Here is a 16789-nt window from a genome sequence, read left to right as displayed (position 1 = left end):
CCACAGTCGAGAAAATTATGAATTTTCTGAACAATTTAATAAATACATCTTGTGAAAGATGAGCAAGTATTCAAATACTCATCAATAACGGTGTACGTGAAATGTGTGTGTAAAGATGAATATTATTTCACGCACGTTACGCATGATTGATTACGCGTATTATACGTATGAGTGTAATAATAGTACGTTTAAAAAGTTGTGACCTGCTTGGAAATTATGTTCATTCGGTTGGATAGTTTTTATATCGCTCCTTTAGCAGTTCTTAAGCATCGTGCAGTGTTTATCATGATTGAAGAGAATGTGAACGCTTGAATGGTGTAATTATCGTTACAAGGAATTCGTAGGATGAAGTTGGCAATTGTATCGCACTTGAAACTGTTTGGAAACTTTCAACTCTCAGATTCTTCGACTTCGCCGAAGTTTCCTTATGATTTTATTGTAGCCTTTAAATACTTCCATATTCGAATAATTATAAAATCTATATGTAACACAAATCTAACACAAAAAATAATGTAATATGTATAGAATTTTTAATTCAAGTTCACGTTGGCAATTTAAATTTCAAAAATTAATTGCCAATATTGTGTTATTTGCCTGTGATCTGTTTTTTATTTTATATCGATATTATAATGGAGAAAAATGAAATGGTTGAATTTACAAATTCCTCTACAAAAATTAATTATTCGCAAATGATAAAGTGATGTACAATACTCCCTTTTATAATAATTTATCAACTATTTGATACTAGTGATTTGACAAGATACAAGCTGTAGTTTATACACTTTCCTTTTACAATTTTACAATTTTATTATCACGTAATACTGCAATTACAAATTGTAAAATTTACTTGGTAAAATTGGTTCTGTCAGAACCATAAGTAGTTATTATATTATACAAGAGAATTTGCCGATATTAATAATTTGTAATTTATAAGATTTCAATAATAACATAAAATCAAACGTCTAAGCGTATTAAGTTGACGTCAAAGACAAATGCAAATGAAATACGCGTTCTTTAAATAACTGTAGAAATAATCACATTCTCAGAAAAATTTCCATGGTACCTTTTTAATTTTCATCCTCCCCAATCTCGTACGATTAGAATCGGAAACTTGAATGAAATACTCGGAAAGCTCTAGGCTAAGCGAAAGTTTAGCATGTGTCGCAGGTACACGTGCGCGGGCGCACGTGTGCTCATTTGCATACGGTTCTTTAATAGGCACACGTGCGCGTCGGTGTGCGTAAGTCGGCCTTTATGTTTATGAATGGAATTGTAGTGGTGACGTTGGTGCGCGGCACGTACGTGCGTAAAGTTATATTGATGACTCAGCCTCTGTCTCTTGTTGCACTCGTGATGCGCGATATACACATATTACGATCCTCGGAAACGTTGAACCGCCCCTTCGTCCTTTCACATTTGTATTTTCTCTACCGTGTCCTGTCGACGTTCTCCTATTTTTTCTTTATTTTTTGTTACCTCTTACATGCCCTGTTTTTCCTCTTTTCTATCTCTTTCTTGTTAGAAGCTTTTCAATTAAAGTTTATTATTTTTGTTCGTTCGTTAGCGAAAGAGCTATATTTTAGATAATTAGACGAAATTGAATTTGACATTTGAACTATTTAAAATGCAAAGTGGTCAACTTCATTTTGTTAAAAAGATTTCTTGATTTTAGACTTGAATTTATTTATTTATATAGAAATTTATTTTCCATAGACATTTATGGATATTATGGAACATAATTTTTTTCTGAACAGCTGAAAGGTTAAAAATAATGACGTAAGTTAAGTCTCGTAGATCTTCAGTTCTACGTTTAATTTTCTGTAATAATGAATGGAGAACATTATTATTTTGAAATATACGTTTATCATGTATTATTATGAAACATAATAGTGAATTGATTTATATTTTATACCACTATAATTTTCAAACAGACAAGTGTGCAACGATATAAAAAGAAGATGTGTAAAATAAAAAAGAATTATTTGTTATAAGCTTTCATTTCTTTGTGTAATTTTAATCACAAAAATATAAACTTACTCACACGGTTTACGTAACATACGTTTGAAGAATTTTGGTCAGAAAGTAGCGTGACATTAAATGAAAGTGAAAATATTTTAGAATTTTGCACGTATCATAGGTATTGATTGTTGAATGGCACGTGGCTGGGTTAACAGAGTACACCCTGTATACATTGAAGTTGGGTAACATTGAATACCCTTCCTTCCGAGCGATAAAGTTACGAGAGCAGGTAAACCTCTAATTACTTGAAGCGTTGTTCGCAACTGTTACGTGGAAGCAACATTATTTTAATCCATCCATCAACTGGCACGAGTATGCTTATTGACATATGCACGAAACGATGTTACTCGGTCATTTAGACTCTGCGTGTTAACTTTTGAAATTTAATAGAATCAAATTTTATTCCTTTTCGAGGGAAAAGATTTACATATAATATCGGTATATTAGTATTATACATACAAAATGTCTCATCTACATTGAACAATAAATATTTATGTGCATGTTAGACTTAAGTTATCAAAATAATATTGTAATTAATATGAGACACCAGTATGGAGAATATAATATAAGATTTAAAGTAAATGGGATAATATTTATAGAAATTGTGAAGTATTAGGTCGTCTGAAAAGTTTCGTTCGTTTTATCGTTATACAGGGTGGTTGGTAACTGGTGGTACAAGCGGAAAGGGGATGATTCTATGCGAAAAAAGAAGTCGAAAATATAGAATAACAATTTTTCGTTTGAGGCTTTGTTTTCGAGAAAATCGACTTTGAATTTTCGCCCGGTACGCGTGCACTTTATCACGTCTCGTTATAACGGATCTTGCTGTAGATCTCGATGGCTGAACCGACTGTAACTCTTTTCGATTGCGTTTATTTACACTGGTCGGGACAAAGTCGGAAAATTCGAATTGTACGTAGCGGCGACATTGTTTTGTTTATTCTTGAATTACGTGTATCCTAACGATCTTGATACTCCGAGGCAAAATAACAACATGAGTCGCTCTCGATTCGCTTCGTCCTTTGACTCTTGTGCCGCTACATATCAGTGGCAAAGATATACGAAAATAGGAAGAGAATTACGTCGAATTTCGTTGCTGTGAATCACAAAACCCAATGTTATTTCTTATAAATTTTCCTACTTAAAATACAAAATGAAAGAGAATATAAACAAGTGTTTGCAACAGAGAACTATGACCGATATTTTTTACGCAAAATCGTAGCCGGATGGCTTTTTAACGGTACGTTATATAAATATCGTTATAACATTTCCTCGATTTTATTTCTCCGATTTTATATTCGCGAAACAATAACGCACCGCGAAACGGGAATAATTTTTCGCTGCGACAATTAACCACGCGTGTTAGTTCGAATTCCCAAATTTGCCATTCGTGGCAATGTAGAACAAAAGCATGAGAAAGGGAGAGAAAGAGAGGGAGACAGAGAGAGAGACAGACAGACAGACAGATAGAGGAAGAAAGAGGGACAGAGTAGGTTAGAATAAAAGGAAAGAGGGGAAACGGATAAAGATTAACGGGGCAACCATTTCGAAGACTAATTGCATAAACGCGCAAATCGCGCCTCTGGAACAAACTACTTTCGTTCATTCTCAGCGACGCGCGTATATCTCGGGCCACGCATTATCGTATTTTTCACGTAACGCGTTCATACGGCGCAACCTCGCCGCCGATTCCGATTTGCATATCGTATGAATAATGCATACGCCTCTAACAGTAACAAACGCTTCGAATTACCGCCAACACACGAATAGACCAGATAACTAATATTAATAATAATTAATCTTCCGCGGACTTGTGTTTCTATCTTTCGATAAATATTATCACGCAACCTTTTTTTTCTAATTGCGTGAAAATTCTATTTTTGTAATTGAAAATCATAGAAGTGAAATATGATAAGTTAGATTTCTCTTGATTTTCTTATTTTTATCTCACTTTATGGTTAAACAAAAGAATTCCAGCATAATGTACTTGGCCTTTAAATGAAAATCTGTTAGATTCAAATATTTTCAAAATATAGGCAAGTAATATTCAAGTAATATTAAAAAAATGTTTAAAAACATTGTTATCATTGTTTGAGAAAAGCCGAACAATTAAAACTCCAAGATCAAGAAATTTAAACTTTCAGTTTCTCTTTCAGTTTCAGATTTCTCTTGATTTTCTTATTTTTATCTCGCTTTATGGTTAAACCAAAGGATTCCAGCATAATGTACTTGGCCTTTAAATGAAAATCTGTTAGATTCAAATATTTTCAAAATATAGGCAAGTAATATTCATGTAATGTTAAACAAATTTTTAAGAACATTTTTATCATTGTTTGAGAAAAGCAATGAGAACAATTGAAAATCCAAAATTAAGAAATTTAAACTTTTAGTCTCGGATGTTTTTTCCAATAATATCAACTTTTCAAAAAAGATCAGGAAATTTCTACGAATCCAAAACGTTATAAACGATAACAATTGAAAAGGTCATTTACTTTAATACTAACGATCCATAGAAAAGGCAATACAGGCGAATCAGAAATGGAACAGTCGCAGTTAGAAGAACGTGTTGCCGGTCGAGTTTCGAGTTCGAGTTTGTGTATCTGAAAGAAAGGCGCGAACTCGGCTACTCGACTAATCAAATCACGAAACTAACTCATTTGCGTTAATTGAAACGGCGCGGCGTGCCGCGACGAGGCCCCGACGGTCACGAGTTCAATCCTATCGAGACCAAGAAAAAGATGTGTTTGTTTAATTAATTGGTTCTCCTTTGAGCGAGTTCAGCCGTAAAGAACAATCCGCTAACGTTACGACAATTTTGACACGTCCGAACAACCTCGATCGATTATCAGGCGTCGTTAATTCATTAATTATGGAAAGATGCTCTTATCTCTCGGCGAAAGCCATCGATAATAGCCCAACGATGCTAATCTGGCTCAAAATAAAGAACAAGCCTCTCTGTATATGCTTTTCTATCATACTAAGAATAGACAGATCATCGTACTCTATTCTTAACGTCAAATTTATAATAATTATAATTAGAATGAATTATAATTTTCAGATTTAATTTTTCTAAGATAAAAATTCTCAAATTCAAATTTTGCACATTTTAAATTGAAATGTATTAACTTTCACATTAATTTTTACCTTCGTGTAGCGAGGAAAATTTCATTCCATTAGCAGCGTCTAATCGAAATGCAACCTGATCATCGATGAAGGTTTTCGAGAGTGCGAATATCGGACGCGTGTTCGCGAAATTCCACAGGATTTCTTGCTGGTTGTGGCGTCGTGCGAGAAATTAAAGCCCGTTCGCGTAATACCGTTACGTGACGCTACATCGCGTCCCGATCTCTCCAGCGTCGTTTGGTAATTTGGTTAATGCGAGAAAATTTGGATTATATCCAGACCCGTGGTTACCGAAACCGAATCAACCATTCAGCACGATTGCGTTACTTGTTTGTTACAGTGTTAATTTCTGTACGGCAAATTCATGCAGACCTTTTATCAATATTTTTTTCTATTTTATACCAAATATTTTGAAATTTTATTAGCTGCATAATGACACAGAATCCATCGTGGTTCTATTAATTTTGAAACAAATTTGGAAATGTATGTTCGCCAGAGTATACGAACGCTTATAAGAAAGCTTTTATTCATATTTTACGTTTCATGGCAAAAACTTTGAAATTTCATTGGTTCTGTAATAAAATTCGGCTGTCTTGATTAAACTGCGGATGATTTCTGCAAATTCATATTTTTATCAACACTTTGAAATTTTATTAACTGTATAATGACACAGAGTCCATCGTGGTCATATTAATTTTGAAACAAATTTGGAAATGTATGTTCGCCAGAGTATACGAACGCTTATAAGAAAGCTTTTATTCATATTTTACGTTTCATGGCAAAAAATTTGAAATTTCATTAGTTCTGTAATAAAATTCGGCTGTCTTGATTAGACTGCGGATGTTTCTGCAAATTCATATTTTTATCGAGACAAATGAAGAAATGAGAAACCCACGTCGAGATTTATTTCACCTACTGAATATTACGGTGTTTTATTGCATACTTCGGTTATATTAGATATTTCTTCATATTATGCGTATTTTTCAGCGTTTAAATTTTCGATAAATGCACAAAAAATCCATGGTTCAATCATAATGAAAACGAATTGGAAAATCGCTGTATTAACTAAATTATCGATCAGGTTTCTTTCTGTATATATTTTACAAGATTTATTTGTCCAATATAAACTGTTGGAGAATCACTCGTAACGATAAATCGTATCGCTATTTTGTTCAGAATAACGATCGATCGATAGGTTACAGGAGAGGAAGCGTAATATCGGAGTGGAAAGAAATTATAACGACAGGGGATTCTATTTAGCGCGCGTACGATGTAAATCGTTGGCCACTAAATTTTCCGCGTATTTATTAGCTATTCGCCGGTGCGTAATGTGCCAGAACCTGGCTATTTATAAGGTAGCTATTTATCCGGCTGAGCTATTCAATTTTCGTCTTCCTCGTTCTTTTTAACATCTTCTTTTCTATACCTCTAATATCATTGCGATGTGATATTGCTATTAATTAAAATGTAATTATCACCTTGTTGATCATTGTTGAACTTTCTTGCTCTTATTCGAGGTACATATACCGACTTGTGAAAGTATTTCTAGTACGAAAGTATAATATCTTGTCATAAAACATTTTTATGGGCATATCTATATGACACTTTTAAAAATATTGAGTTGACCGAAAAGTGTCCTTCTTTTGCAAACGTGTTTTTGACAACAGTGCACCTACATACAAACGTGAAATCAAGTCTGTGAAATGTCGCTGTGTTGAGATAAACAGAACAAAATGGATCGTACAAAATAATATAAAACAAAAAAAGGTTGTGCGTCTATTATTTCCTCCTAAAACGAAAGGAACTTTTCGGACAACCTAATATCATTGGTATTGTAATAAAAGATGACTATTGCGATTAGAGTGGTAAAATTTAAAAGCAATCTGACTTTGAATGAACGAGTACTATGTGAATTGCCTTGACGCTTGAACTTCAAATTGAATGAAAATTGACAGTTGGGGCATTTTGAATATGATCGATAAATAGAAGATACTTTGAAATAAAAAGTGCCCCATTGAACAATTAAAAGTTTTTATTAGAACATCAATAAAAAAATGAGAACAAATCTTGCATCTGACGGTGCACCGTGTTAAAACACTTTAAACATAAATGTGGCTCATCGATACAATCTGGACAATAGGTGGTCACCTTTTTGGTCCGATTCTTAGCAATTTTTGATTCTAACTGTTTAACATTTTTTATAGCACTCTCTGCAAAATTTTCGTGCCGGGTACGCTTGTCCTTCTATCTTCCGCATTTTGTATCGCAATCTTTGTCGAATAAGTATATTTGACGGTGCTGATGAATGGCACCGTGTAAGGTGCATTGCGAGTGCCATTCTAAAATCTGATACCCTGATTTTTGTTTTCGTTGCTTGTTTATAGAGTATCATCGCGTTTGAAGTTGATGTATTTAACAATAACTCTAAAGCTAATTTTATATACCACTTGAGGATTCTTCTATGTGGTGTAGAATATGCTATCATTTGATCCGATAAATCTATAGCACATTTTCCTCTGTTGTAATCTGCCACTACCATTGGTTTATCACAAACATAATTTTTTTTTGGGACCTCTACCATTTCATCCGAATGTTTCGTCGAAATCATAAAAATGCCACGCTTGTCTCTTCATCTTACTATTACATATAGAATGAGCAAATACTATTTACTAATATCTTCTACACGTTTCGATAATATATTCTGGACGTTTTGCTTACGATGAAAGAACGAATGCGAATGATTTGTTGAAATAAACGAAGACTTGTTACAATATTTCGCTATTAACTGTTACCAAGACGCCACGCTACCAATAAGAATGTTGTCTTACATCATCAATTTATTATTATTTTGCCATTATATGCTTTGAATAATAAAAATACTCCCGTGGCATCCTGAGCGAATCATGTGATTTCGGCGTGGCACTCAAAGTGTTAAGCACATAACTTGTGTTAATAGTAATTCTACTAGTATTTTCAAGTTTCTCAATATAATGGATACTTGACTGTTTTACGACCTCTACGAAGTACATATGCGTTGCAATTACATTTCCTAATTTGTTTCAAACGTTGTCGATGCGATCATGATAGTCACAGGTGTCTTCTACAAGTGTCGATATACTAAACAGATAAATACTTTGACCTGTCATATATATTAAAATAATATACTAAACTCTTTCTTTATCGTAAAAAATGGCATTAAGTCGGTCGTGACTTTCCGTATGACCAGTCCCATTGTGAAATGGAATGAAACTCACGTGAAAAAAATCCCTCTGACATCGGTAAATGAAAGAAGGCAATGATTTATGACTTGGTTGGACAATCAGTGATATACGAAGTAGACTTTTAGAGAAGGAAACGAATTTCTCAAGGAGAGAAAGACAGATCGAGGCCACGAAAGTATTTCGTTGGCACAATAAAAAACAGTCGATGTTACGGTGCCCTTATCGTTTCGAATCGTCGAGAATCGTCAATGAAAAATCTGTATGACCGTCGAAAACGGAGACGACACGAACGCGGCTAGTAATATTGATTTCGTATTAACGAACGCCGATATACAGACGTTTCGTGGCGTTCTCTCATTTGTAGCGCGACGACCAACCTGACTGACCCTCCACAAATATTACGTTCGCTCGCGTTTCCACTTCGAAATCAATTTACTCGTTTGCGGTATTACTTTCGTTCGTCGACGATCGGAAGAAAGAGAGACAAGCAATTTGACCGACACGCGACGACGACAGAATCCTGGATTTTCCACCCCTTCCTGTCCCCGTAGTTAGTTTTATATAGTTATTAACGATCGGTATATGTTTAAAGAATGGGCAGTAAAATGTGAACAACTTTCTGTGTCATTTTGCCGGTAATATTGATAAATTTTTCAAAGCAAAAAATTGCTAGATTTACGAGAAAAATGTATCCTGTCAATTTTTGCCTGTTTTCTGCAGTAGGAAAAAATATTGTAGTTTCGAATTGACAGATTTTATTTTTTTTTACTGGAACATTTATTATATAATAAATTGCTGCGAGTATTATTTCTAATTATATCGCAATTAGCTCTCCATAGACAAACTGGGTCGTTGGTAATTTAAGCGAAAGTTCAAACTAGCTGCGCGTGTCCGGCGTTTCTCGTGCTTTTGAGGGGCTGAATAATTTGAATCTTGGGCATTAAACCTTCTTTTAAGGGTCTAAACCCTCGCCAAATTATTTTTTTAAATATTCATAATTTTTGTTCAAATTTCGCTTTAATTTACTTCACGCTTCTTTTTTATTTTTTAAGCGATACTTTTACGTTAAATTTTTAAATTATTCAGGATACACGTACAAAATTGATTCTTCACATATTCTGTCTTAAAATTATTAAAAATCACCTATCGAGCCACTGTAGAAAAATTTTCTCAGGCTTTAACGCATTTGGGTGTAATGGAGGATTCCGATAAAACTTTTTTTAAGGTATTGAAGAATATTCACTGCTGTAAAATTCTTTATAAAACATACAAACTTTGATTTTTATATACATACATATGAGTAACGAATTGTTGTATACAAAATAGCGTGGTAGAGACATAGATCAAGTTACGTAAAAAATCATCAATTTTGACAAGAGTTATTTTTTTTATCAACACTTGATCTTCACGAAAGAGTTGAAATAAGATTAAGGAATGGAATAAATTTATTTCATCGATATTTTATACTTTTTAAAAATTACAGTACATTTGCGTTGTAATAGAATAGTAAAAGGAATTTTTAATTCATGGACTGGAAAATATATTCGTAGCACTCCATTTCGAAGTGAAATGATCGAAATATTAGTTATTAAAATATTCGTCCTTGCTTGAATTTTCCTCTTACAGGTAACAGTATGTTGCAAGTATCTCGGTATAGTCGAATTTACCCGATATCGTTTCGATATCAGTCAAAGTTGCTCCCTCGTACGGAAACTTGGTCTGTTTGCACCAGGAACTTCTGAAACATGGCGAAATTAAACATTTACCCTCGGTTGCATATGGTGCACCGTTCACCGTGTACGTATAAATATTTATCAGGAGTAGCTGGCTGTAATCCCTCGCGAAATGGATGCTCCGTGAATATGAATGGCGATAATCGCGTGCACACTATTGTACTTTGTTCCACGTAAGCAGAGCGGCTGTTTTCATTCATTGATATGGAAAATTGATTCTTGTAATATGCTCGAATTCGAAGAACAGAGCTGTCGCAGTGTGCAATTTTTTCCAAATTCTGAATCTTTAATTTGTTTCTGAAAATTTACAAAAGTTTCGCATTATCGTACAACTGTTAGCTCAAGGATTATAGATGCAAAAAAACATAATTTTTGAGAACTTTAATAATTAAATCCAAAGACAACAGAAACTGAAATTTAATTCCTTATAATATCGGATTATTGTTTCTATCTAATAAAAATGGAACGTATTTTCAATATAACTGAAATTGAACTCTGATTTCGCATCATATTGCTTACAGTATTTCGTTATTTTCATATTGCATGTATTTTGTTAAAATTTGCACCTGTAGTTACGTCTGAATTCCATCGATTCGTTATAAATAAAATACAAAAATGTTCAAGGCTTTCAATGAACGTATCGTTGGCTATTAGGGAATGTCATGTGTTAAAACTATGAGAACTGTCTCGTGTCGAACCGAGAATAAAAAATGACCAAACGAAAGATAAAGGGCGAAATGGTGGCGCGTAATGAACGAGTAGAAAACTCTTCGGTTAACATGCAAATGTGACGGAGATTTCCTAATGGCCGAGTGTTTGCATTCTAATTGGTCGAGGCGGTGATATAGGAACTGCGGAGAATCGTTCGACAGCGAAATATTAATGGCACCTCGTATTTCTCTGTTTCAGATGTGATGGAGCCTCGTGGAGCCAGCTTTTACTATGAGTTGAGGCCCCGTAATTAATTGTGAGTATTTCAACATTTTAACGCGCTTTTTCTTACCTTCCATAATCGATTGTCGCTCCATATTTGTTCACAGCGTGATTTGACTTTAATACACGGGAAATTAAATCTTATTTTCTATTCTCAGCATTGACGATGATCTATATAGTAGTAACATAAATAATGTAAGCAAAGTTGGAAATTGAAAATTCTTTTCCTTCTGTTTAAATTGCAACTTATTAAGAACAGTCGAAGAAATTAATTACGAACGAATGATTTTTGTAGTCGATGCTGAAACATAAATTAAGAAAAAAAAAAAACAAATTAATAAACCGCGGATTTCTATCCCATTTTATCAATTACTAACGATGGAAACACATTTCTTCTTATGTTTCTGTAAATAAAACGCTAAAATCAGAACCGGTTTTGCCAACAATAAATGCATTTAATTAATTAATTAACAACCTGTTCAAGCACTATATCGCGTACATGCAACATCGAACATGAAAAGCTATCTAATTCCATATCTAATTACAAACAAAGCAATAGAACCTAAATAGACGTTTGTTTCGTGTGTTTAGGTAGATATTTTACATATTATTCTATACTTTCTATACGTTTTTGTATCTTTAAATATCCATAAATAATCGCAGTTTATTAATTATTCAGCGTCAAGATTAAAACCGATCATGATTCAGGTATATCTAGTAACCTGTAACGTTTGAAAACTCGTTCAAAATGTCACGCGTTTATATTTTCAACAAATCGCCATCTTCCGTGACTGTTCGCCTCGACTTCTGTTCGCATTATATTCGTTCATCGAAGGAAATGTAATTAACGCGGTGATCGAAGCGTTTCACGCCAGTTTCATTATGGAAGGTTTAGCGAGTCGGCAGAGTCAAGGTCCATGATCTTGCGAATCCAAGTTCATGGGGATCGTGAACGTCCAACTAAGCAACCTTTCTCTTCGCCCTTGAATTATGCGCATAGCATTGAACCACGCGGTGTAATTATTATCGGTTCAAGAACGCAGTATTGTTCATGACAACGACGACCTGTCTCCAGTTAACTCCATTTGCTAAGAAATGTCTTCTTTGTCCTCTTCCTCTATCATTTCATTATATTAACGCTTTACTTAATGATTTATTTATGACCAATTTAGTAAGAAAGAATAGCTCGCGAGGAACTGAATCTACCAAAAAAATATTTCTACAAAAGTTGTTTGATAGAAATTGTTGGAAATTGTTTTCTGTAGATCGAGTGGTGGCGGGAAAATTTCAAGGTGAAATTAATGTTTTAAGTGAAACCGTATATTCCTTTTTAATAGCACGATGGAATTTGTTAAGACGATTTTAATAAATGACATTTATCGTTGCAATATCTTACAAATTATGTTGTAAATTCGTAAAGAGAAACTATATCCATGTTCGTAATGTTTAAAGCATTTCATCGTGCTGCATTAGTAGTTAAGGGTGAAATTTACGGAAACGGTTCTTTGAAATGGTTCTTTAAAGACATAACGAAAGAAAGAAGAGAAATCCAATTATTTCGCTGGTACCCTGCGCTCTGGTTCATCGAAACAGCCAAACCACCTCTTTGCAAGCCAAATCGGAGCCGCGTAGCTCGGGCGCTCGTTCCGAGCTGCGGCCGGTCCACTGGCGCACGCACGATCGCTCATAATCGCAGGTAACCCGACCAACACACAGAGAGGAGAGAGAGTCGATGCGCACACAGAGAGCCGTGTGGCAGCTAACAGAAGCAGCAGCGGCAACGGCAGACGCGGTCGCTCTCGACGGAACCGGATCGCGCGGGTGTGTACAACGCGAGAGATACACAGAGAAGAGAGAGAAGAGACCGGGCCAACACAGCCGAGTGGAAGCGTACGAAAGTCCCTGTTAGCGACGCTCTATGCCCTATAGCATCCATATAACCGTCGTATTCGTGGCTGTTAGGGGTAGAGAGAGCGAGAGAAACGGAGATAGGGGGATGGTGGAGGTTAAAGAAGAAAGATAGCGAGACCGCGATAGGAACGGAGCGCAAGAGAGAGGCAGATAGAAGTCGAGGGATGGTTTTGCTCTGGTGGCTCTGTATTGATTGCTACTCCTCCTCCACTTCCACCGCCTCTTGCGACCACATCTCTCGTTCTCTCTTTTTCTCTCCCTGAATTCTCTCTCCGGTCGCCGTGCTCTCCGAGCGTTGCCTGTATATTTCTCCTTCTACGCGTACCTGTCTCTTTTTTCCTCCCTTTTTCTGCACCCCCTTCCTCCTCCCGTTGGCACGTTCGCCAGCGTTCACCGCCACCCTTCGTTCCATCTCCGTCACCCTCCGCCTCTCCACCGCGCTGCCTCGTTCATCCGTCCCTGTCCCTCTGGCCGTTCTTGCTAGCCCGGTCTCTCCTCTCTCCGGAGCCGCACACCAACGCATCTCGTAACCGTTGCCTCTGCTACGCGCAACCATCAAGATCCGAGATCCTCGTTGCCACGTATATCCGAGCGAACCGCTCCTCTTTCCTCTTCCAACCACCCTCCTTCCTCTATTTGCTTCTTTATCTCTCTCTCTCTCTCTCTCTCTCTCTCTCTCTCTCGTTTGTATGTTGTTCGTCTCTGTTCCTCGCTCTCACTGTTCTCTTCTCTTGCTTCTCTGTGGAGAACCGACCAAGTTCGTCTGTAATTGACGCAGATGCGGCAAAGAGGGAGAGGGAGGATAGCAGAGACCGGTGACAGTGGCTTCGACGGCGGAAGCGCAATTCTTTGCGCTCCGCGTGGAAATTGATCGAACCAGAGCCGATGCCTCTGTAGAGGGGCAGGCTGTCTGGCATCGATACGAGACATGACTCGTTACCCACGGATAACGAGAAGTCTTCTTCTTGCGTTTAAGCACGGCTTTCTTAGATTCGGCTTAGTTTTGATAAATTCAGGATGCAGGGGATTAAAATGTTGCAAGCTGTGCTGCAGAGTTTCGAGTGCTAGATCTCGAGGAATTGTTCTTTCGTTTTCAGCAGGATGTTGGTCGGTGGAGAAACATTTTATTTGTACTTGTTGTTATATGCAACAGGATTTTGCAGCTAGAGTCGTCGTAGATTTTATTCGTTGTGGTAATATTCAAGGATTAAACAAAAATGTAAGTCAGTGTAACGAAAATGAAAATAAAATCAATCTTGATTTCGCCCTATAAATGCCATAAATGCTCGATCAAACGTCGATCAAAAGTTTAGAATCGTTATGTTTTCGTAATGGTCGTGACAGGGTGTTCTGTGCTGTACAAAGCTCGATAATTCGATATTTAAGCACATTAAATGCACATCTTTAATGTCTTTAATATCCTTGATTTTGTTTAGCTCAATCCATCTTGGAGTTTTTCCTTGCTAGCCAAAGGACTAAGTTAAACAAAGATTTGCATTTTCCTACGTGATCTGTGATCCATGGAAAAATGATATCGTGTCAACAGACGCGACATGTTTCCCGTGGTCTGTTTCTATACCATGTTTTGTATCCATTGAAGAGAATACTTCAAACAAGTGGGAACAGCATTTAAACTGGCGGCAAGATTCGCGTTGGGAAAACGGTCATAATTTAACGTCGATGACAGAAGGTAACGTTCCTTGACAGCAGTCACCTCGAAATTGACACCTGTCACCGTCACCTGCTGTCAGACGAGTATCCGACTAGCATGTGCATCGATAGCGTCGCAAAACAATATCGTTCTCCGTTATTGATTGATCGGTCGTCGGCCTGCGGATTTTTCCAGCAATTATTAGAAACATTTTTTCGCAGTGGCAGGCTTTTTCCAATGGAACACGGTTCCGTTGTTTGAAATATAAAACGAGAAAAAAAAACCACCCACGCTTCCTGGAGGCGTTTTTCGGATGGAGATCGACTTTTATGGAGAACTCGCGTTACCAAAATTGTTGTTCGTCGTTGATTGTAGTTTGATCTGCGTGTCAGTTACAAGGTACATGGCTTCTTCGTTTTCGTTTTCGAAATAGGAAAATACAGGTGGGTGGTTTTTGTATCACGTCGATGAATCGTGCAAGTCGAAAGGATGGAAACGCGCGGAAACAACAGAGAGGAAAGATTCATGATAATTTTAATGAAAAATATTTAGAAATTTATGGATACCGGTGGAAATGGAGTGTGTACGGGTTGATAAAGAACACAGGATCGGTAAATACGCGCGGTCTTGATTAAACGATCAAAGTTAACAAATAAAATATAAATCATTATGCAAATAACCGACGATGGAGTTTATCATATGCGTCGATCGGTAAATAAATCATTTCTCTCTTTGTCGAATGAACATTGTACCCACGCATAACAAACGTGTAAAATTTCAGCGAAGATATAAAATCATCCGCTCTCTCGTGCCTCTGGATACCAGGACTTCGTTATTCACGCCCGTGTAATTTATCTTCTGGCAATTTTGCGGCGTATCAAAATTAAAAGTTACCATCTTCTTTTTTAGATTTTCCGAAACAGCGAATATTACCATTTTCCCATATTAGATTGATGTGTGTTGTTTTATATTTAATTTGATGAACCTATCCAATTTCATTCTATCGTTAAAAAATACGAATCTCGTTTATTTGCTTTCACGAATAACGAGAATATTCCTGTGTTTCTCTTACATGAGTTTAAATTTGAAAAAGTGGTGTGAAAATGGAGATACAAATTTATAATTCGGAGAAGATTCAAGACATCTTCTAGACACTTTCGTAACGTATGAATCATTCTAGAAACAATTCTAACTCTATTCTAGAAATTTTTCAATCCTAAAACTGCTAATTCGTATGAATTATCGACTGTTATAAATGAAACTATCTACTTGGTCGTTAGGAACGTGTCTTGAATTACGTAGAAATTGTTGAGAATTGTGAATCTTAATCGCCGAAATAAATGTATAGCAACACTTAGATTACACCTAGAATTGATATAAAAATAGTTTCAGATTTATTTGACATGTGATTTACGAGATATTCGTCGATACAAATTTGCACGCGTCTCACCATTTTCTTTACCACACTACTAACGGAACAATTGCATTCATCTGTTTTACGAGACGCTGTGCACTGCACATATTAGGTCGTCAGAAAAGTTTCTTTCGTTTTATAGGGAAATGCTGGATGCGCGACATTTTCCTTTTTATATTATTTTATCGAATCACGTATGATCCATTTTGTTCTATCAACATAAAGATCACAACGTTCGACAGATTAGGTTTCATGTTTGTATAAAGATGCGTCGTTGTAAAAGACGTGTCTGCAAAAGGAAGACACTTTCCGGGCAAGCTAATCATTCCTCGATTTTGTAGAATCCGTTTTCGTCAACGAGTTGTGTCTTTCGACGAAATAAGGGTGAGAGAAATCGCAGAAAGAATTGCGAATGAAAAATGGCGAAGATTGCTGAACTGTGAGAATTAAGGCATAGAGGAATATCGTGGACACGAGCGATCTATGTGGTCGGTATACTGTGCGGTTTTCTCTTTTGTGTTTGGTCGATGCAGAATTTGTACATAATTCGATATACATACATATCTGAAAGGATCGTGTTGGATATTCGATTCGTCTCAAATTTGATAGCGCAGTTGTTCTTTCAGAAGTTTCATACATGGTACTCATATATGTGTGTCACTACTACACGGCTAATCTAGTGTAGCACACAAAATGACACATATCTCAATAGAAATTAATTTGATTGAATACATAATGAAATACAAAAACGAAATGTTTTTTCGAGAAACTAAAAAAATTGTAT

General features: G+C 36.1%; 1 protein-coding gene across 22 annotated transcripts in view; it reads left to right on the top strand.

Annotated features, from left to right (window-relative positions):
- The window catches only part of LOC126919367 (bromodomain adjacent to zinc finger domain protein 2B-like), a 211586-nt gene that overhangs the window by 127196 nt on the left and 67601 nt on the right, over nucleotides 1-16789 (top strand). For all 22 annotated transcript variants that reach the window (XM_050728446.1, XM_050728452.1, XM_050728450.1 and 19 more), the window contains one exon: nucleotides 11006-11063. The gene's annotated coding sequence lies outside the window, so the exon portion shown is untranslated. The remainder of the gene's footprint in view (nucleotides 1-11005; nucleotides 11064-16789) is intronic.

This window comes from Bombus affinis, chromosome 8, assembly GCF_024516045.1.
Source record: "Bombus affinis isolate iyBomAffi1 chromosome 8, iyBomAffi1.2, whole genome shotgun sequence".
NCBI classification, from domain to species: domain Eukaryota; kingdom Metazoa; phylum Arthropoda; class Insecta; order Hymenoptera; family Apidae; genus Bombus; species Bombus affinis.
The sequence above is the reverse complement of the archived record's forward strand: the minus strand, read 5'-3'. Positions and strand labels throughout refer to the sequence as shown.